The sequence below is a fragment of the Lactuca serriola genome, chromosome 5, assembly GCF_051521515.1.
Source record: "Lactuca serriola cultivar US96UC23 chromosome 5, Lser_US96UC23_V15, whole genome shotgun sequence".
Taxonomy (NCBI): Eukaryota; Viridiplantae; Streptophyta; class Magnoliopsida; order Asterales; family Asteraceae; genus Lactuca; species Lactuca serriola.
The window spans coordinates 54,587,163-54,610,519 of NC_136412.1; positions in this window are offsets into that span (position 1 = coordinate 54,587,163).

The window sequence follows — 23,357 nt, forward strand, 5'->3', positions numbered from 1 at the left end:
CTTGTCTCTTACCAACTGGATATCACCCTGAACCACCGGGTCCTGACTCGGTACCAACTGCTATCCCTTTCCTCGCTTGTCATAACTTATAGAATTTACTGCTGGGACTTATCCCGCTTCCCTTCCGAATCCAACTCTTTTCCTTCCGTGCTGACAGGATGACACATCCTTCAGCTCTCAAGCAACTCCCATGAGCCCTCCTCTGCAATCACATACACATGCTGAACCTGCTCTAACTTCCTCGGGCTGGAAAAACCTGACACACTGACGATACCTCCAAACATCCCTAAGATGAATTACCACTACATATATAACCTCCTGATCACAACCATACTGGAAATCCAAGGAAATCTACTTGCCAACCTTGCCACTTTAGACAAGTGCCACGGTGGTCACACCCCACTCTACACTATCCCTTATAGAGTAACTGCTACTCCATGCATTGCACATTCTCTTACTCTGCTCGCAAGGACTCTCGGGTCCATGCACCGCCTCCAACTAACATGATCAATACCCGGGGCCAGACCCACTGCTTGCTACTACATAGCAACATACTCAAATCACTTTCCGCATATAGATCTATCAACACTTACAGAGTCTTCAGCATGACTGGACCGCCTTTCCAGGCCTTCAGCCAATTTGGACCACTCTCAGAACCTTCAGCATGTCTGGACCGCCCTCCAGGGCCTTCAGTCTGTCTGGACAGTTCTCCAAGCCTTCGGCCTGACTGGTACGCCTACCGACCTTCAGTCTCCCCGACCGCTCAAACTATCATACATCATCCCTAACTATTCCTCCTGGGAATCACTCCCATACATACTGTTCTAGACCTCTAGGGTTCCAAACTCTAACTCTATTCCATATACTCAGATCCCGACCTAATCATAGGCTTCACAACAACCAATCACCCTTTCCGAAATCCTTGGTCTGTACTCCGTCCCATCGGTCTGTCACTTATTCATACCAACCCATACTCTTGGCTGACTGAAACACTGCTGGATCCCAGACAACTAATCAAACTCTAATGCTTATCGACCCTCCTGAGAATTTTCCAATTCTCCCCCACTTAGAGCACTGACTTCCAACCACCGGTGACCCAATCGGAATCACTTAATCAACTCTACTCAACATATTCTCCTTATCCATGAACTGATTCCCTCTAAAACGACTAACCTCCACAAAATCACTCCTCTGGCATCGTACATCTCGAACTCTAAGGGGGTTCGACTCTCCGCTGAACATTTCTCAAATCGCAATAGCTATACCAGACAACAAAACCATACAACCAAATTCTGACCATCAATCCCTTGGAGGCTAACCATTTACAACTCCTGACTACTATCACTTTCAACCAACCCATGAAACACGCAGAACAGAGAATAAAATACAACACCACAAAATAACAAGATAACCAAACAACAACAAAATGAAAACATACCCGCAACCTCATCCGGCTCTGCTTTGACCTTTTCTGCTGTGAGCTGAAAAGCGCGCCCCTGAGCCCTCGGAGGCTCCGCTCCTGCCTGGCCTCCACCAGTAGTCCTCAAAGTGGCCGGTGCTGGAACCTGCATTGGACTGGAAATAAGCAATGGAGAGTTGGCTCTCATGTGACCAACCTGATGGCACTGATAATAAATCCTCATATCCTAAACCGGGGTTAATTGATGGCAATCCCTCGCATAATGCCCTTCTCTCCCACACTTGTGGCACGCACAACCGGTCCTACAAACTCCGGTATGACCCTTCCCGCACTTCTCACAAGTACGGCCGCTCTAACTGCCCAACCTGGACTCAACGGTCTTGGACCGTTTCGGCGCCGGCTGCGACTACACCGGTGCCTGCCTCTGCTCTCTCAAATGTAACTCAATCTCCAACTGACGCCGTCGAGCGCCCTCCTGCTACTCCAGTAAGGTCTCGCACCTCTGTGTAGACACGAACTGCCTGATATCCCTCTTGAACATACTCAGATATCGGGACATCTGAGCCTGCTCTGAAGCAAACTCAAGGCAAAACATCGCCCTCTCCGTGAACATACTGGTGATCTCTGTCACCGACTCTGAATCCTGCTTCAGCTCCAGGAACCCCTGAGCCAACCTCTCTCTCTCTCAACTTGCGGAACATTACGAGTACTAAACATCTCCTGGAACTGATCCCATGTAACCGCAACCCGCTGCGCATCAAAATACGATCCTGTAGTCAACCTCCACCAATCCTTTGCCCCGATCCTTAAAAGGTTCAGAGCACACCTCACCCTCTGATCTGCAGGGCATGAACACGTGAAGAAACAACTCTCCACGTCCGACAACCACCTCATAGCAATGATTGGATCCTGAACTCCGTCAAAAGTAGGGGGCTTCGTATTATCGAAGTACCGATACTGAAAACCTCGACCGGCTCCTCCACCTGTCGTTGTTACAGCCGTTGCAACTGCCGCGGCAGCCGTCTCTACAGGAGCCGTATATCGCTCATCAAAATATTTAACCATGGCGTTCTTGATCAACCGAAACATCTCTGACATCTCCGCCCTGAACATAGAAGCAATCTCATCATGTATGATCTCATGAATCCTGACATCCAACTCATCCGTACTCATCTGACCAATGACCTTGGGTGGCACAGATCCACCCTGACCGCCCTCTCCTGATCCCAATCCTGACCCGGATCCACCCCCGGCATGCCTCGTAACCACCATAATGAGATATACCGCAAGAAAATCATAAGCTTCCCCAATAACCCGGGAACTAACTCTCCACCCGACCCTAGGGGTTGTGACTTCCTTAATACGCGTATGGGTCCTATGCTTTCAGTAGTACGGGCCCATACTACCTTCCACACCTACCCATATTTATATTAAGTATCATCACAACACCCTAGGGATAACATATACGTGGCAAAACTCAATCCTCACCTCTAGAGGAACTACTAACTACTTCACATAACGGGGAACCCTAGGCTAGCAGGCATCATATAATCAGGCAATTCTATCATGTAATTCTTGAAGATCCCTAGCCTAGTACTAGCATGCTGTTCTAACATATCACATAATCAAATAACTTGTATGGTATTTTGGGGTCTACCTACTGGCTCTGGCTGATCGTACCTCTGCATCCTCCTATACTCATTTTTGAAAACCATTTTAATTTCACTTTGAAACTCTCCTTGATTTGAGACTGGATTCACACGAGTGTTCATCCAATTCACACAAACCAAGGCTCTGATACCAACTTGTAACACCGTGAAAAATTTACAACCAATTTAAACTTTTGAAAAACAACCCATATTCATTAAGTTATTGCAAAAAGGTTTTTAGTTCATTTATTATCAAAGTATCCCAGAAACATCAACATAAAACTGAGGAGCGGTACGATCACGCCTTCGCCTTGCCACGATCTCCTGAAGTACCTGAAACAATACACTGAAACTGTAAGCCCGAAATCTTAGTGAGTTACCCCCAAAATACCAACCACAATACCATACACATATCATATCATATCATATCATAAACAAAACAACCATGCATATCGAGTCTACAGTGTGGCTGGTCCGCCTGAACCAGGCCTTTAGACCACCCGGTCCACTCTCTCTCCAAGTCTACAGTGTGGCTGGTCCACCCGCACCGGGCCTTCAGTCCACTTGGTCCACTCTCCCTACGAGCCTACAGTGTGACTGGTCCGCCCGCACCGGGCCTTTAGTCCACCTAGTCCACTCTCCAAGTCTACAGTATGTCTGGTCTGCCCGCATCGGGCCTTCAGTCTATCTGGTCCACTCTCCGAGCCTCGGCATGTCTGGTCCGCCTTCTTGGGGCCTTCAGCATATCCGAACCACTCATCGGGCCTACGGTCTAACCGATCCGCCCTGGGTATGTTGGCCTACAACACAAAGCAGGACCCGCCTCAACCCAACCCCAGTCCGAACAACCATGTGCACATAAACATATAATCATATAATGATTCACATCTAATCAAACCGATCTAGCATACCACATATCATAACAACATCCTAACTAGCATATCGAACTAACCGATCATTAACATAGCATCATCCTATATACCAGGATACCGACCTTAACCAGGTCTCTAACATACACCATCATCATAACTAGGATATAGACATAGCAAGCAATAACATATCAAACAGATACCCGAATTTCAGTCCGATAAAGCGCCGGCCTTGGTGCCTTAGACCCTGTTGATATACTGAGGATAACTCACCTGCAACAGCCGACTGAAGAAGAAGATCACACTGCTCCGAACACCAACACAAAATTCACCACTAAACATTACCAAATAACCAAATCCAATAAATACCAATAATTACCAAAATACCCCTGGAAGTCAACTGGTCAACCCTTGGTCAAAGTCAAAGTCAACCTTCCTGGTTGAACCTACTCACCGAGTCAACGCGTTGAGTCGTCGAGTCCCTATACTCAGAAACTCCCAATCCATAGATCCATTCCTCTACAGCCTAACCCTCACGTAAAGTTGCAAACTTTACGTGAAAGCAAGGAGATATAAGCCCAAAACACTTCTAGGGCTAGGGTTCAAGACAAAGGGCTTCGCCAATGGTTCTTAGATAGGAACTTTAGGACCTTTTGGGCCGTCACAAGTCTAGATCTGAAGTAGCAACTTCAGATCTAAGCCTCAAACTCGAGATAGCTCCCAAACAAGCTAATGAATCCCAAATCAACCACCATTCATGAATCGATAATGAAATAGCTTAAGGAGGAGGTTCCTTGCCCCTAAAATGTGCCCAAACAGAAGTAGATTCCAGATCTACCCAAGCCCCTTGATGATGGTCTCCAAATCCCCAAGCTTCTTACACCAATTTTCTCTTCCAAGCGCTAATTCTTCATCAATGGCATCACACACACGAGATGAGGGTTTCTGGATCTCAAATGGGTAGCCAAGAGGCTAAATGTGGTTTATAATGTGCTTATATAGGGCACAATCCCCGAATTAGGGTTTTTCTCCCTTCACCACCAACTCGCTGAGTCGTACTGCCGACTCACCGAGTTGGTCACTTAACATGTGACCAGAACCGCGAATCGACTCGCCGAGTTCCTCCATTGACTCGCCGAGTCGACCTTCCTTATTTACACTAAGAACCCTGAACTTGCACTACTGAAATCGGGGTGGTACAATACCACATACAACACATACGCCCCTCAAGGCTATAATACGACCCTCCGGTCGATGTCTCTTAGCGGGACCCTCCAGTCCCGTAGCTCGGTGGACCCTCTGGTCCGGTCATAGCTTGCTGGGCCCTTCGGCCCGATCTGTATCGTTGGAGCCTTCAGTCCGGTCTATATCGTTGGACCCTCCAGTCCGGTCTATACAATCACATTGCATACATATATCACATTGCACATAATCTCATATATACACATAGCACACAAGACCCTCTGGTCTACAGATATATACCACCCTAGGTAATGTAAAGTGAGAAGACTCACGTCGGTAATGTAAAGTGAGAAGACTCACCTCGGGTATCTCGGATAATCTCGCACACGAACACACTGGTCTAGCCCCCGCCTAAACACAAAAACAACACTCTCAAATAAATAATGGCTCTCAAAGGCTAGATTAAATCCACTCTACAATTCCACAGAAGGGTAAAAGACCATTTTACCCCTTCCTAACCCAAAAGTCCAAAGGTTGACCAAAACCCTAAAAGTCAACGGAAGTCAACAGGAGGCGGTACGTGGCGCGTATCATCTCTGTACACGGGGCGTACGCCGGCGAACCACAATCGGGGTCTTAACCCCTTACACTGCGCGTACTGAGAGTTATGCCGAGAGTAAGTCTCATTTTCAGCCTTTCCTTGGATTTTGGTCTTAAACGGTTAAGACACTCGTTCAACTTCTAGATCTGACTTTCCCTAAGCCTCTTATCCCATAAAGTCGGAGCCTTTAAGCCTTTGCATGGCTGTAAAGGTCCCTACACACTCCAACACCTTTCCTTCTTCGTCAAAAGGTATAGATCTCATGCATGGCTCAATATTCACGTCCAAGATTGCATTTTTATGAACATACAACTCTTATAGTCCTGAAATATGATAGATCTAGGCTAATGGAGACCATTTACTCATAACGTCTCCACCTTGGGACCAAAAACCCAAGAATTCGGTCCGAGAAGCACACAACACAAATGACAAGGAAAGTTTTGAGCTTAGAACACCAACATACTAGCTAGAACGAAGGAGGAGTCTCTATTAGGGTTTCACTCTCAGGAATGGTGGCTGAGGATAAGGCATTAGCATTCCTTTTATAGTGCACAATCCACAATTTAGGGTTTACATATGGGCTCGCTACGCCCAGCGTACCTAGGCGAGTCTTCGTCCAAATTAAGCGTGCGAGTACACGCAGCGTACTCTTCAGTACGCTCAACGTACTCACTTTCCTAACATTTCATTTTAGGGGCTTAACTTGACAACATGGGAAAAGGAGAAGAGTTTAAGAGACACACCTGAATTCGGGATATTACATGGAAATTAGTGAATCGTCATTCGCCTACCTTCAAATATTTTATAGCTTCGATCACGGCATCCCTCTTCCAAGTTATATTGTGTTGGATCCTAGCCTTAAGAATTCATATTGGGTGTTATATTAATGACTTTAAATCAACTATCTTGAATATCTCCCAAAAGATGTCTGGTTCAGACTATTATGATCTTCCCAAAACTCTTGGTAAAAGCTTTCCTAATGAAGATGATGTCCCAAAAATAATTCTTCACTTCCTTCACCTCCTCTATTTATTCTCCCTAACCCACAAGTTCAAGGTCAATCAATCCCTATTGACAAACAAAGTCTACGTGTGCTCACATCTTCGAGATAAAGTCATATATTGACAAGCTGGGAGAGTTGGGTGTCAAAGTCTTGAGAAAGTTGGTTGTTCAATCACTTTCTAGGTCTCATAGTGAGTGTCCTTTGGGACTACTATGTGAAAGACTATGACATGACCCTTAATGATCTTATCTATTTGCTTGGTGTTGCTGAATCAACAATGATTTGGAGCACTGGTAGAGCAAATTTGATTAGAAGATCAACTTCCCAAACTACCATAGACATTGACAATGGTAACATTAAATATTTAGAAAAGCTTTCTCTTCCCAATGGAAAGGGATCGGCCATAGTCAACTCGGTTGAAAAAATGGTAAAGAGAAAGGCTAAGTCTGAGATAGTCTTATGTACTATTACCAAAGAGTCCATATGTTTGTATTGCCAAAAGGAAGGGGCATTGGTTGCGAAGCTGCCCTAACTACCTAAAAGATCTGAGAGAAGGTCTAGTAAAAAAAACTTGACTCTTCTTCTGGTAAGTCCACTATCTAACTCAATTAAGTTCCCATTTGGAGATTTTTAATACATTTGATGTATGGTAGGATCAAGCTAAGGGAAGGAAACTTAAAGAAAGAGTATGCTGAATCTAACCGCAAAGGTGGATTCTAATCGCATGGTTCGAAGATTGGATTCTTGAGCTACTACTTTGGAGTTATGATAGATTGCTAGAAAAATATGTAATAGCATAGTTTTCATTTAAAGTTGCATTGTAAGGAAAAAGTTTTTCCGCATGTTATAAATAAATAAAATTTGGTTTTATTTTATCATATCTCCTTGCAATGGCAATTATAAAAAATTGATGTTTGTATTTTTTTTAGTAATAATGGAAATATGAATTTGATTCTTTCATTTGTAATAGTGTCTAAATTTACCAAATAAGGAAAGATTCTCATCACCAAAGTTTCAATTGGACCGAAACTTGGATTCATGCAAGTTGTATCGTATGATGAATGAGAACCTTCAGCTTGGGAAAATTAAGACTAATTCCTTGTTCACATGTATATGTGAGTCAAGTGAAGGACAAAGGGATCGGGTACACTTGGTTGTGCGTTGGTCAGGTCCACCACAAAAGATTGATCAGACTATTCATCATGATTTACTAAATTTTAGTAAATATGGTTATACTTACAAGTTTAAGTATAATTCTGAAACATTGGAAAAGTTTCGATGTATGGCAGAACGATTGAGAAGAATCAAATTAGGCAGAAAGATAAAAGTTTCTCAAATCTGAAAAGATGGGAGAGTACTTTAGTATCATGTTTTGTGATCATCCTAATAATTTAGAAACCATATCAAAATTAGTCCTCTAAGGACATCTTAGTGCATTCCTATGGCTAAGAAGAGGAATCAAGAATTGTTGAAATGGTTAAATCAAGAAGATGAGTCATACTTCGTTCCAAAAAAACAAGTCTTAGAGTCATACTCCAAGATTGTAACTTGATTGACATATCTTAAAGAAAGGTTTATTAACACTAGTCAAATGTAAGAGTAAAGTGTCTCCTACTCTTGCACATTTGAAATTGGTAAGTTGTGATGTTTTGGATAAAACAAAGACCAACTAAGGCCAATTATGTGAAGTTTTTTTCTTGATAAAGAATCCGCACTATCTTTTTAATATTTGGCAAGTGAGTCCTATCTGTCAAGAGGACAGTGGGAGTGTTATAGATCTTGAAAAGGCTTCAAGATCTAATCAAGAGTAAAAAAATTGTAGATTATCACTAGCACACGACGTGAGGTTTATAAACTATTGTGTTGACATATTCGTATTTATGTGCCCATTCCAGTTAAAGTTGGCTTTGCATATGAGTTCTGAGAGTTCTTAATTGGTTGCATGACAACTTGGAAGCAATCGCAGTCCCTTTTGCTGCCAGGTGGCAAGAAGTTAAGACTGCACAAGTTCAATCCATATGAGTTTGTATTTGTCACTAACCGTGTCTTATGATTATGGTTTTGACAAATTCACATGGATAGGAACACATACACCATCAAATCTAAGTGTCATAAGGTTTCTCTCCGATTCATGAAAATGATGGTGAGGAAACGCTTTCACTAAGTATATTTTAAGTAGATAGCAATTGTGATATTTTCATTCTCAAAGTCGTTAGTGGAGCGTGTGTGGTTAACCGGCACACTAACATGGACTTGTGATGAATGGAAAAGGTCTAAACAATTGAGACTATGATTACGACATCCCTTTTCATAGTTCTGAAATTGTTTAGACACACATGTGTGCTATCTAAGGAAAGGTGTATTATTTTGATAAAGTTTTAATCATCCTAATAATTTAGAAACCATATCAAAATTAGTCCTCTAAGGACATCTTAGTGCATTCCTATGGCTAAGAAGAGGAATCAAGAATTGTTGAAATGGTTAAATCAAGAAGATGAGTCATACTTCGTTCCAAAAAAACAAGTCTTAGAGTCATACTCCAAGATTGTAACTTGATTGACATATCTTAAAGAAAGGTTTATTAACACTAGTCAAATGTAAGAGTAAAGTGTCTCCTACTCTTGCACATTTGAAATTGGTAAGTTGTGATGTTTTGGATAAAACAAAGACCAACTAAGGCCAATTATGTGAAGTTTTTTTCTTGATAAAGAATCCGCACTATCTTTTTAATATTTGGCAAGTGAGTCCTATCTGTCAAGAGGACAGTGGGAGTGTTATAGATCTTGAAAAGGCTTCAAGATCTAATCAAGAGTAAAAAAATTGTAGATTATCACTAGCACACGACATGAGGTTTATAAACTATTGTGTTGACATATTCGTATTTATGTGCCCATTCCAGTTAAAGTTGGCTTTGCATATGAGTTCTGAGAGTTCTTAATTGGTTGCATGACAACTTGGAAGCAATCGCAGTCCCTTTTGCTGCCAGGTGGCAAGAAGTTAAGACTGCACAAGTTCAATCCATATGAGTTTGTATTTGTCACTAACCGTGTCTTATGATTATGGTTTTGACAAATTCACATGGATAGGAACACATACACCATCAAATCTAAGTGTCATAAGGTTTCTATCCGATTCATGAAAATGATGGTGAGGAAACGCTTTCACTAAGTATATTTTAAGTAGATAGCAATTGTGATATTTTCATTCTCAAAGTCGTTAGTGGAGCGTGTGTGGTTAACCGGCACACTAACATGGACTTGTGATGAATGGAAAAGGTCTAAACAATTGAGACTATGATTACGACATCCCTTTTCATAGTTCTGAAATTGTTTAGACACACATGTGTGCTATCTAAGGAAAGGTGTATTATTTTGATAAAGTTTTAATCAAAGCATCTCGTATCAGAAGTCTGAACTTTAGTAAGAAAGTCATAAAGTATTGATTTCTAGAAGTCCAGCTGATTTTTGAGTACATGTCAAAGCTAGCAGGAGCATAAGTCTTATGCTGATAATTCTCATGTTAGTGGGAGCATGATAATTATAATAAGTGTTACAAGTTAGCAATGTAAATTATAGAAAACAAAAGTATCAATCGGGAAAAAGTTGTTTTGCTATAATTAAGGGAGAAGAAATTATACTTCATTTCAATTCTAAATGCTTGGATTGAGGTGTTAATCATCTTTAGTTAAGGATATATATATATATATATATATATATATATATATATATATATATATATATATATATATATATATTTATATATGAATTTTATGTTGGAATGGCTCAACATAAGGAAATTCTATATATGGGTCCATTATTTGTGCTCTAAAATTCGATTATGATTACGACATCCCTTTTCATAATCTGAATTATGAGAACTTAGCAAATAGAAATCTAAATATTATAGTAAAAGACTGGTCTAGTATCATGTCTTTATGTGAGACATCATGAATCGTGTCTCATATGCTTTGGATATAGGATCGATTGCATGTGCTATAAGATTCATCTGTTCTAAATTTTTCCAAATGCCTAGAGCATTAAGAGGGAAAAAGCACTAGAACTATATATGACTAATTTGATTAAGCACTTGTTGAGGACAATCTAGGGTTTACTAAAGATTGGTTGCTCAGGGACAGTTGGAAGTATAGTCTAAATTTTTGGAGAGGACCATACTGACATATTCTGAAAAGAGGCAACTATTGTTCAGAAGTGATAGTCAAAATGAGAATATGGAAATATTACCATAGGTGGAAGTTATTCGTTAAATCTATTTAATATTAGGAAACTTAATGCATGAAGGATGATCAAAGCAATGTAATTTGAATTTGAGACTTCGGTTCCATGAAGTGATCTTCGTTGGAATACTTTGTAATGTCTGTTGACAAGTATTTGTGACTTTGTGCATAATCATTACAAGAGGATCAATGCATATAAGTTTAAAATCTAATACATTTCGGTAACTGGAAGGAATTTGGAGTTCTTGCATTTGCAGTAAGGATTTAGGATTGTGAAATGACAATCATTGGAATTATGTTCAATCGATCTATTTCACAAAGTAAAGACCATAGACAAACTTAGTGTGAATACTTGGTGTATGGCATAACTAATGTTTGGATAAACCTAGTGTGCATACTTAGTGTATGGCAAGACTAGTGTTTAGAAAAACATAGTGTACATGCTTGGAGCATGGGATAACTATTGTTTTAATTCAAGTATAAAGTTGATAATTTGAATCAATATGCAATGAATAATGTGTAATCAATATGGTGATAAATAAAATGTGCTCTATTTATATTCATAAGTTCTAAGACCATATTGGATTTGATTATTCTTGTGTTGCACTTTGCATGTTTTGATTTCCAGAATAACTAGGTCGTTCTTCCTGGACGACTAAGTTATTCAAACCATCCAAAGTCGGTCATATATTGGAAGTAGATATGAATCAAGACTATCATGAAGTTGGATCGTAGATATCCAAGGTATGGGACATAGCAAGAGTTGTTGCAACATTCATGAGTGCTCATAAGTTCTGAGTATTGGATTAAACCCATGCTCATTTCACTCACTTCATGGATTTTATCATGAGTGATCATGAGACGATAATATCTTATATTCTTCAAACCTAGAGATATGTGTTGTTGCCTACTAGTTGGTTATACATTGATTGTACGAAAACACATTGGTAACTCTATGTTATAAAACGGGCCTTTGTGTATGATTCAACAAGTAGTAGAACAAGCATATGAGTCAAAATTTATCCATTCCTTTTACCCTTAAAGGGATAAAATCAATATTTGTGGGCCCCTCGATGATTTAGTGATGGCACCCCGAAGTGCTTGTGTAAAACCCATAAAATTCGAGCCAAATTAAAACATTTTAATTCATTCAAAACCATTCAGTTCATACATTTGTTTTCAAAATAGTTTAAACATCAGAGTATCTCCCAGAACCATATCATAAAAATCATAAAACATGAGGAGCGGTACGATCATGCCTTCGTCTTGCCACGATATCCTGAAGTACCTGAAACAAGTCACTGAACTGTAACCCCGAAAGCTTAGTGAGTTACCCCCAAAATACAAACCACACATAAACATACCCATAACATATCACAAATAGAACATCCATGCACATCGGGTCTACTATGTGACTGGTCCGCCCACATCGGGCTTTCAGTCCACCTGGTCCACCCTCTGAGTCTACAGTATGACTAGTACGCCTACACCGGGCCTTCAGTCGGCTTGGTCCACTCTCTGAGCCTCGGCACGTCTGGTCCGCCCTATTGGGGCCTTCAGCCTATCCGGACCGCTCGCTAGGCCTTCAGAATATCCGGTCCGCCCTGGGTATGTTGGCCTACAACACAAAGCAGGACCCGCCTCAACCCAACCTCCGTCAAACAACCATGTGCACATAAAATGGTTAATCACATAACAAATCCTTAACCAGACAAACAGTCTAGCAGATCACATAGCATATCAACATCCTAACCAGGATTCCAACCTAACCGGTCACTAGCATAACATTAACCTATATACCGGGTACCAACCTTAACCAGGTCACTAACATAGCATTACCCTAAATACCGGGTATCGACCTTAACCAGGTCACTAACATAGCATTACCCTAAATACCGGGTACCGATCTTAACCAGGTCACTAACATAGCATTACCCTAAATACCGGGTACCGACCTTAACCAGTACGCGGATCTAGCAAAGCAATAACATAACAAGCAATACTCGGATTTCCATCCGATAAAGGGACAGCCTTGGCGCCGTAGACCCTGTCAATATAGTGATGATAACTCACCTGCAATTGCCGACTGGAAAGGTAAGAACAAGCTACTCCGACCACCGACATGATCTTCACCGTAGAACACTACCAAACAACCAATTCCATAACTACCCAAAATTACCAAAATACCCTTGGAAGTCAAACTGGTCAACTCTTGGTCAAAGTCAAAGTCCTCAGTCAAAGTCAACCTTCCTGGTTGATTCTACTCGCCGAGTCACCCCGACGACTCGTCGAGTTCCTACACTCAGAAACTCCCATAATACGACTCAACTCGCTGAGTCTCCCCAAGACTCGTCGAGTCCAACGATCTCTGAATCCCATCCTGTTCGAGTTGCTGAGTCACCGACCGACTCACTTAATCCAAGGCTTTAACTAAAGAGGTTGGGGTCTACAACCAGACTCGCCGTCTCCAAGAACAGACTCGCCGAGTCCAAGGCAATCTTCAACAGACTCACCGAGTTGTTCTTCCAAAACGTCGAGTACACCCATGTGACTCGCTGAGTCTCTCCAGTTCTCAATCCATTCAGAAGCTTTTCGAGCCATGCAGGGGCTCCAATCCATAAATCCACCTTTCTACAATCTAACCCTCACATAAATTTGCAAACTCTACATGAAACCAAGGAGATAAAGGCCCAAAACATACTAGGGCTTTGGTTTTAGACAAAGGGGCTTCACCAACAACTCAAAGACTGAAGCTTTATCAAATTCTAGGCCATCATGAGTCTAGATCTGGTGTAGCAACCCCAAATCTAACTACAAATCCAAGATAGTTCTCAAAACAAGTTAAAGAACTCCCAAAACAACTACCAATGATGAACCATAAAGGAAATAGCTTAAGAAAAGGGCTCCTTACCTCAGAGATGTGCCCGAATCTGATGTAGATCCCAGATCTATACAAACCCCTTGATGCTAGCTTCCAATTTCTCAACCTCCGTCCAACAATTTCCTCTTCCAAGTTCCAATCTCTTCAACAATGAAGCCTCACATGAAATTACGGTTTTCTGGAACTCTCAGGGGGATTAGGAGGTTAGGGGAAGGACATAAAGTCCTTTAAATAGGGTGCAACCCTCGAGATTAGGGTTTTCTCTCTTCAGCACCAACTCGTCGAGTCCAAACCGCTGACTCGGTGAGTTGGCCACTTAAACCTGCGATCAATCCCACTCCGACACGACGAGTAGCATACCTACTCGTCGAGTAGCTTCCTTAATTTACACTTAGAACCCTCCGACTTCTTTCTTCTGTACTTGGGATGTTACAGCTTGGCCATGCCTGGACTGATTTGATTTGTTCAATTAGTCGGTCTTCATAAATCGGAAATCGGGAAACACAAAATGGATAGAGAGAATTATTATAATCCTTGTCTTACTCCATATGATATCTAGAATGGAGGAATATATGATCCCTTATCTAATGGACGCGTCATTGACTTGTTCAAAGTTCGACAATAGCTTTTAAGAGCTACGATTGCTAGTCGGGTTTTGAAGTCATACGAAATAATTGTTTTAGACTTATCTAAGTGGGAGACTGTTGGATTAGTGTCTAAGTCCATAACTATAACTGGTATGTACTTGAGCCGATTGGCATGGTCCATTTGGGTTGCATGGCACATGGAACAATTTGGATAGACTTTTGTGAGAAAAGGATATTTATGATTTGTTAATATATTATAAGTTCTAATATATTAATATGAAATCATATTATTTAATTAGTACTGATCAATAATTAATTTTGTGATCAAAAGGAGACTAATTTAAAAGATGAACAGTAGATGCTTTGATCGCCGGAAATCTTTGAGAGAAAATATGGGAGTGGTGGTGAGAAATAAATCACTCAAATCCTTATATATGATGTTTTTGGTGAGACAAATCAGGAGAGAGAGAGAGAGAGAGAGAGAGAGAGAGTGCATCGATTGCTAAAAAGGCACCTTGAAAAGCATTACTGACAACTGTTGATGTCAGAAATGTGTGTCAGGCGAAGTAAAAGTAGCTGCACTTGCCCAATTGAAATCTTATCTAGAAATTTAACCTTTTGAAATTCTCCCTTTCGCAGTTAGCCAAGAGCTTTCGTTTTCAAGTGTAATTGATAAACCTGTAAAACTTGAAATAACCATAAAAACACGAACCAGACTTAGGAAAATCACTAGGATCTTCATGCAAGAGTGTGCCAAAGATAAAGAAACAAATCAATATACATATGTGGTATTTTTGTAATGTCTAAATGAAGACACGAAACTGTTGATTCCGAGAAAAGATCTCTTCCTTCAAAGCCTAGAGAGACTAAGAAGTGTCTGTGTGGTTTCCCGTTGAAATACGATCAAATGTTTGATAAGAAACGTTGAAAGGCATCTTTTATAGGTTAAGTGGGTGGCTAAATATTAAACCAAACAATGAACATCATATAAGTACGAATGTTGGATGAAGTACGGGTGTGACCGGTGTAGTTTATTGAACGAGTAGGTTTGGAATTATTTTGGTGACAAGATTGAATCTTGAAATCTCAAAAAAAAAATGGATCTTATGGGAAGAAGTTTCTTGGGATATGAACACATCGTAAAGATCTCGCAAAAGAGAAAGAGATTTCTTGGTACAAACCACAAAAATGGCTTTTGTTAATTCCATGGTGAATATCTTGAACGTTTAGTTGTTCACCGTCAATTCATGTAAATGTGTTGGATGTTGGGTTTCACTCAGTTCGTGGTTGACAAAGCTAAGATCATTAACAAAGATGTTGTGTAACCATAAACCTTAATGGTATAACTGAGAGTCTCAAGGGTTACGTTGGTGAAAGCGAATATGATGTAGAATATTATAAGATGGTGTAAAGAAACGAAAGTACCTCTGCTATACGAAAGTGACCAAGCAGACAACTTTTAACTCAAAATGAGAAGAGTAAGGTAGCTCGTGACTTAAGTGATTTTAACAGCCTGATTAGGAAGATTCGATAGCTATGATCGAATCTTTATGGCTTCACATAGAGTCGCTTGAGGCTTTGGTCAACATGCAGTAACATGCTTCTAGGGACACTTAGCTAATACATAGATAAAAATATTTATACTTGTCATATCCCACAAATTAAGATGTGATACGAACCTGTGCTTCCATGATCTTCTTAAGATGTTTTTGATGCTTTTGACATTTGTTAAAAATGAAATAAATAATAAAAAATAAAATAAAATAAACACAAATAAAATATTTTTGTATTTTGAGATTATCTGAAAATGAATTAAAAACAAAAAAGATTGAAAGATGAAACAAAGATAAGAAATAATATACAAAAAGTACAAAAGGATATTGGAAAAACCGAACCACGAATGAACAGTTGACTGCGAACTACTGTGAGTGTTTGCACTGATTTGCATTGTTAAAGTAGATTGCGAATGAACAGTGGACTACGAACTACTGCGAACGTTCGCACCGATTCACAGTGTAATCATTATATATGTGAAAGTGGTTTTGGAACAGATTCAGCTTCCATCATTCCTAGGCCTTGAAGAATTCTATTGAAGGTTGTTTCAGTCAAGGCTTTTGTGAATATGTCATCCAACTGATTAGAGGATGTCACGAAGTGAATTTCAACGTTGATGTCTTCTACGTGTTCCTTAATGAATGATACCTCAATGCTATGTGTTTCGTTTTTAAGTGTTGCACTGGGTTGTGACAAATGCGAATGGAACTTTCGGAATCACAATATAGTGGGATTCATTTCATGCTTAAGCCATAGTCGCGAAGCTGGCTTTGAATCCAAATAAATTGAGATGTACATGAGGTTGCAACTATATATTCAGCTTCAACTATTACAATGATACGCACGTTTGCCTTTTGGATTGCTAACTGACAAGTTTTCCATCGAGAAATTGGCATCCTCCAGTTGTGCTTTTTCTATCTAATCCACATCCCCCAAGGTCAGCATCCGAAAATGCTTGTAGGAAGAAGCCTAATTTCACAGGATACCATATGCCAAGTGATGAGGTTCGTTTCAAGTATCTGAAGATATTCTTGACGGCCACCATATGAGTTTCGCGAGGATTTGCTTGGAAACTAGCACAATAACAAACGGAAAACATAATATTTGGTCTACTAGCTGTCAGATACATCAATGATCCTATCATTTGACGATAAAGGGTCATATCAGCAGCTTGTTTTCCAGAGATGGTGTCAGTTTCTTTCTGAATGCCCTTGGAACCTTTGCTTTAGAGTCTCCCAAACTTGGTGAGTAAATTCTTCGTATATGCTTCCTGATTTATGAAAATGCCTTCCGGTCCATGTCTTATATTTAATCCAAGGAAAAAGTTAATTGGGCCCATGGAGCTCATCTCAAATTTAGTTTCCGTCAACTTTCGGAATTCAGCTGTTAGGCTGGGATTCGTAGAACCGAAGATGATGTCATCAACATAAATTTGGACGATCATCAAGGTTGGGTAAACAGAAGCATGTTTAAATTTGAACAATTTACGGAAATGAGTAAGAGTTTCATACCAGGCTCTTGGAGCTTGCTTCAGACCATAGACTGCCTTGTCTAAGATGTAGCAGTGATTGGGATACTTCTCACTTGCAAACCCAGGAGGTTGTTCAACGTATACATTCTCTTCTAATTCTCCATTCAAGAAAACACATTTAATGTCCATCTAAAATACCTCAAAGTTCTTGTGTGCTGCGTATGCCAAGAAGATGTGAATAGATTCAAACCTTCCAACAGGTGTGAAGGTTTCTTCATAGTCAATCTCTTCTTCCTGACAATACCCCTTAACCATGAGTCTCGACTAGTTTCTTATATCATTCCCTTCTTTATCCATTTTGTTGCGAAACACCCACTTTAAACCTATAACCGATGCATCTAGTGGAGTTGGAATTAGCCTCCAAACTTTGTTTCGTTTAAACTCGTTGACTTCGTCTTGCATCGCTTGCGCCCAATAAAAATGATCAAGAGCAACATTAACTATTTTGGGTTCAACTTTGGAAACAAATGAGTTAAACATAAAATTCCACTTTAGAGAATAATGCAGTTTGTTTCGCTTTTATCTGACATCTCGTAAGAATGCCTACAAAAGATTCACAGATTACTTGCGTTCTTGGGTGATTTCTGGTCCATTTGGATAGCGAAGAATAATTTAGATCATAAGAAGGATCCAATCCATCATTTACTTCTTCGAATTCTTATTGAACGTCCGAATCGTCATTCGCATCCTTATTCTCCCCCTCGAATGAAGAGAGATCTTCTTCTTCAGGAATTGAAGTAGCTCCTATGAATGGAGATCCGTGAGTCATTCTGGGAGGTGAGTCAGAGGGTGAGTCAGAAGAACAAGACGAAGTGTAACCCTCCCCCTGCGATGGAATGCCTGTATCTTGTGGTGTAGATTGCTCCCCCCTGAGGACTTGTATTGGAGTCAGAATTCTCCCCCTGGAATGTAGTGCTCGTTTTTTGTGGTATTTTCGCAGTGTCATAAATTATCTTCTTCAATTCATCTACTTTATTGTCAGCTGCTTTTGCTTTAGATGTGATAGCCTTCTCTGGCTCATCAAAGAGTAGCCAGAAATCCTCATACTGATTTGAGATTGGAACAGTGGTTGGACTTGGCTTAGGAAAGATTTCCTTTGATTGACTCTCATTCGACTGAATCCTCTTCAAGTAGTTGTCATTGAGGGTAACATAGTAGGTTTCTTCTATCCTTTTTGATCCTTTGTTTAGTACGCTATATGCCTTGGAGGTCAGCGAATATCCCAATAATATACCCTCGTCATCTTTCGCATCGAATTTGTTTCGTTGTTCCTTGGAATTGAAGATGAAGCACCTGGAATTAAATACATGGAAAAATTAACATTAGGTTTACGATTATTTATGATTTCATAAGGAGTAATTGAGAATCGCTTATTCAGGATAGATCCATTTTGGGTGAATCAAGCAGTCGTTATAGCATCCGCCCAGAAATATAGAGGCAGACATGCGAAAGTCAGCATAGTTCGTGCAGCTTCACACAGAGAGTGGTTTTGCCTTTCAACTACACTGTTCTGTTGTGGAGTGTAAGGAGCAGAAAAGTTGTGTGAGACTCCCTTTTCAACAAGAAATTCTTCCAATGCTTGGTTTTTGAATTCTAGCCCATTGTCGCTGCGAACATTGCGAACCAACTTTCGTAGTTGAAGCTCAATTTGCTTTATAAAGTGCTTGAGTTATGGAGTAGCTTCAGATTTATGTTTAAGAAAATATACCCAAGTGAAATATGAAAATCATCAACTATTACAAGAATGTACTTACTACCACCAACACTTTCAATTGCAGAAGGTCCACAAAGGTCAATATGTAGAAGTTCCAATGGTTCAATGACTTTTGTGTTTACTATTGTTGGATGACTCTTCCTGCTTTGCTTCCCATCTCACAGGCTGCACACAAATGATCCTTATCATACTTCTAGAGAGGAAGCCCTCGCACATGATCACCAAGAACAAGCTTGTTGATGTATTTGTAGTTGAGGTGCAAAAGTCATCTATTCCATAGCCAGCTATCATCAGAGTGAGCTCTCGCAAGCAAGCATATGGCAAGCTTCCCTTGTATCGGGTTCATATTCAAAGGATACATTTCTCTTCTTCACTGCGACTTTAAGAGAACTGCTTTCGTCTTCTTTTTTATAATCTCACATCCTTCATCGTCAAAGGATACTTTCAAGCGCGTCTCTACAACCAATTGTGAAACACTATTTAGGTTGTGTTGTAAGCCATCCACATATGCCACCTTACGAATCGATAAATCTTTGTTCTTTATCATCCCATAGCCTTTGATCTTTCTAAATGAGTTGCTTGCATACTTCACATTTCCACCATCTTTGAGAGCTTGAAACTCTCGCAACTCCTCCTTGCTCCCAGACATGTGATGTGAGCAGCCACTATCGATATACCATTCAGTGTCAAACTGCTTGTCACATATAACCTATGAAAATTAAGCAGATTTAGGAACCCAAAGTCGCTTCGGTCCTTGTGAGCCTTTTACAGAAAGAGGAAAAGTAATTGCAAGATCAACCATATAAGTTCATTTAACCAACGTGGTTTCATCTTTCTTAGTTATGGTAAATACTTTTATTTTATCTTTTACATTCGTTTCTTTTGGAACATATTGTTTTTGTTTGCTTTTTATTTGATTCTTGACGAATTCATTGTCAACTTTCTTTGAGTGAGTAGTCAATTTCTTGGTTTGAGCTTCAGAATGTGAGACTAATTTTCCCTTTCCTTTGATATCTTTGAGCGAAGCCTTCATGGGTTGAGAGCGAAGAGATTTTGGTTTCTCAATGGGCTTCTTTGAAAGAGAAGAATTTTGAACAAGGTTCCTTTTAGGTTTTTATGGATTGCAAGAGTGACAGTGCGAACATTGACTGGGATTTGCATACGAATGAGCTTTCGCATTCTGATTGGAAGATTTTTCTTTGCAAACATAGTTGGAATTTTGGGATTGGAAAAATTGCTTCCTTTCATTGAGATTTCTCTGATATCTCATATTTATTTGTATTTTTTGCTCTGCAAGTTGCTTAGAGGACATGTGGATGTTCGCCTTGGGTTTTGTTTTCCTTGCATGAGATTCATTCACCACTGACTTAAGTTTGCTTTGAATATCCTTGGTTCCACTTGAACTTCCTTTATCAAAGCCTGAAAGATTTGTTCAGTGGTTCTGCCACATATCTTCCTTTGACTCTCAACAATGTTCTTTCTGACAGACCCTTCGTTTTGTCTGCATTGTCTATAGGAGCGGACCAAAAGTGCTCATCACAACCATCTTTGTTGTCTTTATTGACAATGGACGTTAATTCGACAGCTTTATTTATATCCATTCCTTTAGTAGCAAACACCTGATTAGGGACAGTTTGTACTTTGGGAAAAGCCGTTGCTTTAGCATTCAAAAATTCAGGTTTATTTTGAGAAATATATGCGAATTCAACCGAATTTTCAGAAATCAAAGCTTTCACAGGTTCAGTTTCGTTTTTAACAAACTTTGAGCAATCTACCTCATCCTCTACAGAGATTTCCCTCATATCATTGTCCCCATCGAATTCAGTTGTGCTTTCAACATTTATCGTATTTTTGAACTCAATTTGGCACTCAATGAATCGAATTCCTGTATAGTATCAAATTTTATTTGCTTTTTATCATTTTATCCAAAAGTTGTTTTAACATATTTTTATGGTCTTTGGACTTAATTTATGATTCAATTTGTTCTAGTCCAACCCTATATGCATCAAAAGTCTCGTCAGATGAGACGATGGATTCACATTTATAACAGTCGACATCAACTTCCTCTTCCTTTAATTATAGAAATGGTAAAATCATCTTGTTATTTTCTCACCAATCTCACAATCAAGGCGCAACTGAGTAACGTTAAAGTAAAGCCTTTTGGAAATTAAACAAAAAATGTTTCGTTGTTTTAAAAGCATCAAATTGTCTTGTTGCTAGTAAATTAATTCATCCATAGACTTAGACAAATCTGACTTGATCTTCGCTATCCACATCCGCCTCTCATCACTTTTCGATGAAACCCTGCTAATTTGATCAATTAGGTTAGAGTTTGTCAAGAGAGTTCTTTTTAAACTATCACTAATGCTTGAAAAAGTGAATTTTAGGTCGTTTAATTCAGTTTCGTATCTAGACACAAGTATATTCAGAGATTCAAGAATTAGATTTACCTTGTTGATCAATTGTTCACACTTGTTGATTTGTTCATGAATTAGTCTTGTTGTGAAACAACTATCATCTCTTCTTCCACTCCCAGTAGCATACTCCTATGTCTGTGACCCATCATTTGTCACCATTAAACATCTTCCTACAAAACCGCAAACTCTCTTTATTCGCAACGAACGCCCTGCCATGTGTGCGCCTGCGAACCTCGTCATCTTCAGAGTTTGTCAACCAGACCTCACCTTCGCCAAATTCGTTTTCAGCCATATTTTCCTGCACAATCAAAGCATGCATAGAGTTATCAACAACCATTTTCTTGTTGATCTCTTCCAACTTTCGCATGTAGTAAGTCTCATCATCTTCTCCTTCTTTCTTCTCATTTAACCTTCTTAGCATGCACTCCTTAGCCAAATGATTTTTTTCATGACAATAGTTGCACTCATAGCCGGAGTCACCCATGAGCTTCTTCTCCTTCTTATTCGTCCTTTTGAGTAGCGCTTTTATTTCCGCTTTCACCTTTTCTAAGCTGTAGCTACCCAGCCAGTTTCGGTTCTTGTTTCATGGAAATTTCTTCCTTGCGAACCGCTTGGGATTTGAAACCATTAAAGCATACTCCTCATTTTCAAGATCACATTCAAAATGATCAGACTCAGAGTTATCCTCTATAACTGCCTTGCCCTTCGAAACAAGAGCTAGAGACCCCATACTAGAAACAACTTTCGCTTCTTTCGACACCTCGTTTTCATGTGCCTTAAGAATCCCAAGAAGCTTGGCTAAAGTCTAATTTTTGAATTGCTCGTGCGCTTTGACGGTAGAAACCACTGCCATCCACTCAGATTTAAGCCCATTCATGAGAGTAACTTTTTTCTCAATCACCTCACATCCAATACCATATTTCATCATCTTGCTGAGAAGATGATTATAGCGATTGAATGTCTGGCTCATATTTTCTTCAAGCATTTGAGCTAAAGCACCAAACTCTGAAAGCAAGAGTGTTTGTGTAGAATGCTCAAGATCTACATCAGTAGAGTAACGTTCCTTGAGCCTATCCCAGATGGCTTTCATAGTATCACACAAACTAGCTAGACGAAAAGTATCGGCCTGCAAAGCAAATCTAATGAACCTCATTGTTTTGACGTTGCTGATTAGTTTGTCTTTCTCATCATGAGGAACCTCCATTACATCAAGAAGCAGCTGATTGTATTCTTTCAGAGTTTTGATAATTCTTTTGGTTTCTGTGTGAACAAATGGACCTAGAGTAATGGCTTCCTAGATTAAATACCCATTATCCTCTGATCTGAGAACATAATCTTCAAAATGAAGCGCCCATACTTCATATTCATGAAAAAAGAGAATCGGGATCCTTGTTGTTGATCCAATGTTGCTTGAAATATTTATGGAGTTTATGTGAGAATCGTCGTGCTACATGATGATATGTTCTTTGATACTTGTAGAGAATCAGACGTGTAAACTAAGATAGTTTATAGGGTAATATTAAGAGCACTTTATGCCATCAAGATGACTATGAGGACGACTGAACTAGATCCTATATTAACGGAAACCCTAAAAAGTCAATAAACATAAGAGATGCGTTAAGATTACACAATCTCCTACTCTGATACCAATTATTAGGAATAAAATCCTTCAAGATCGTTTAGATTCAGAACAAGTAAAAGAAAGAACACAATGA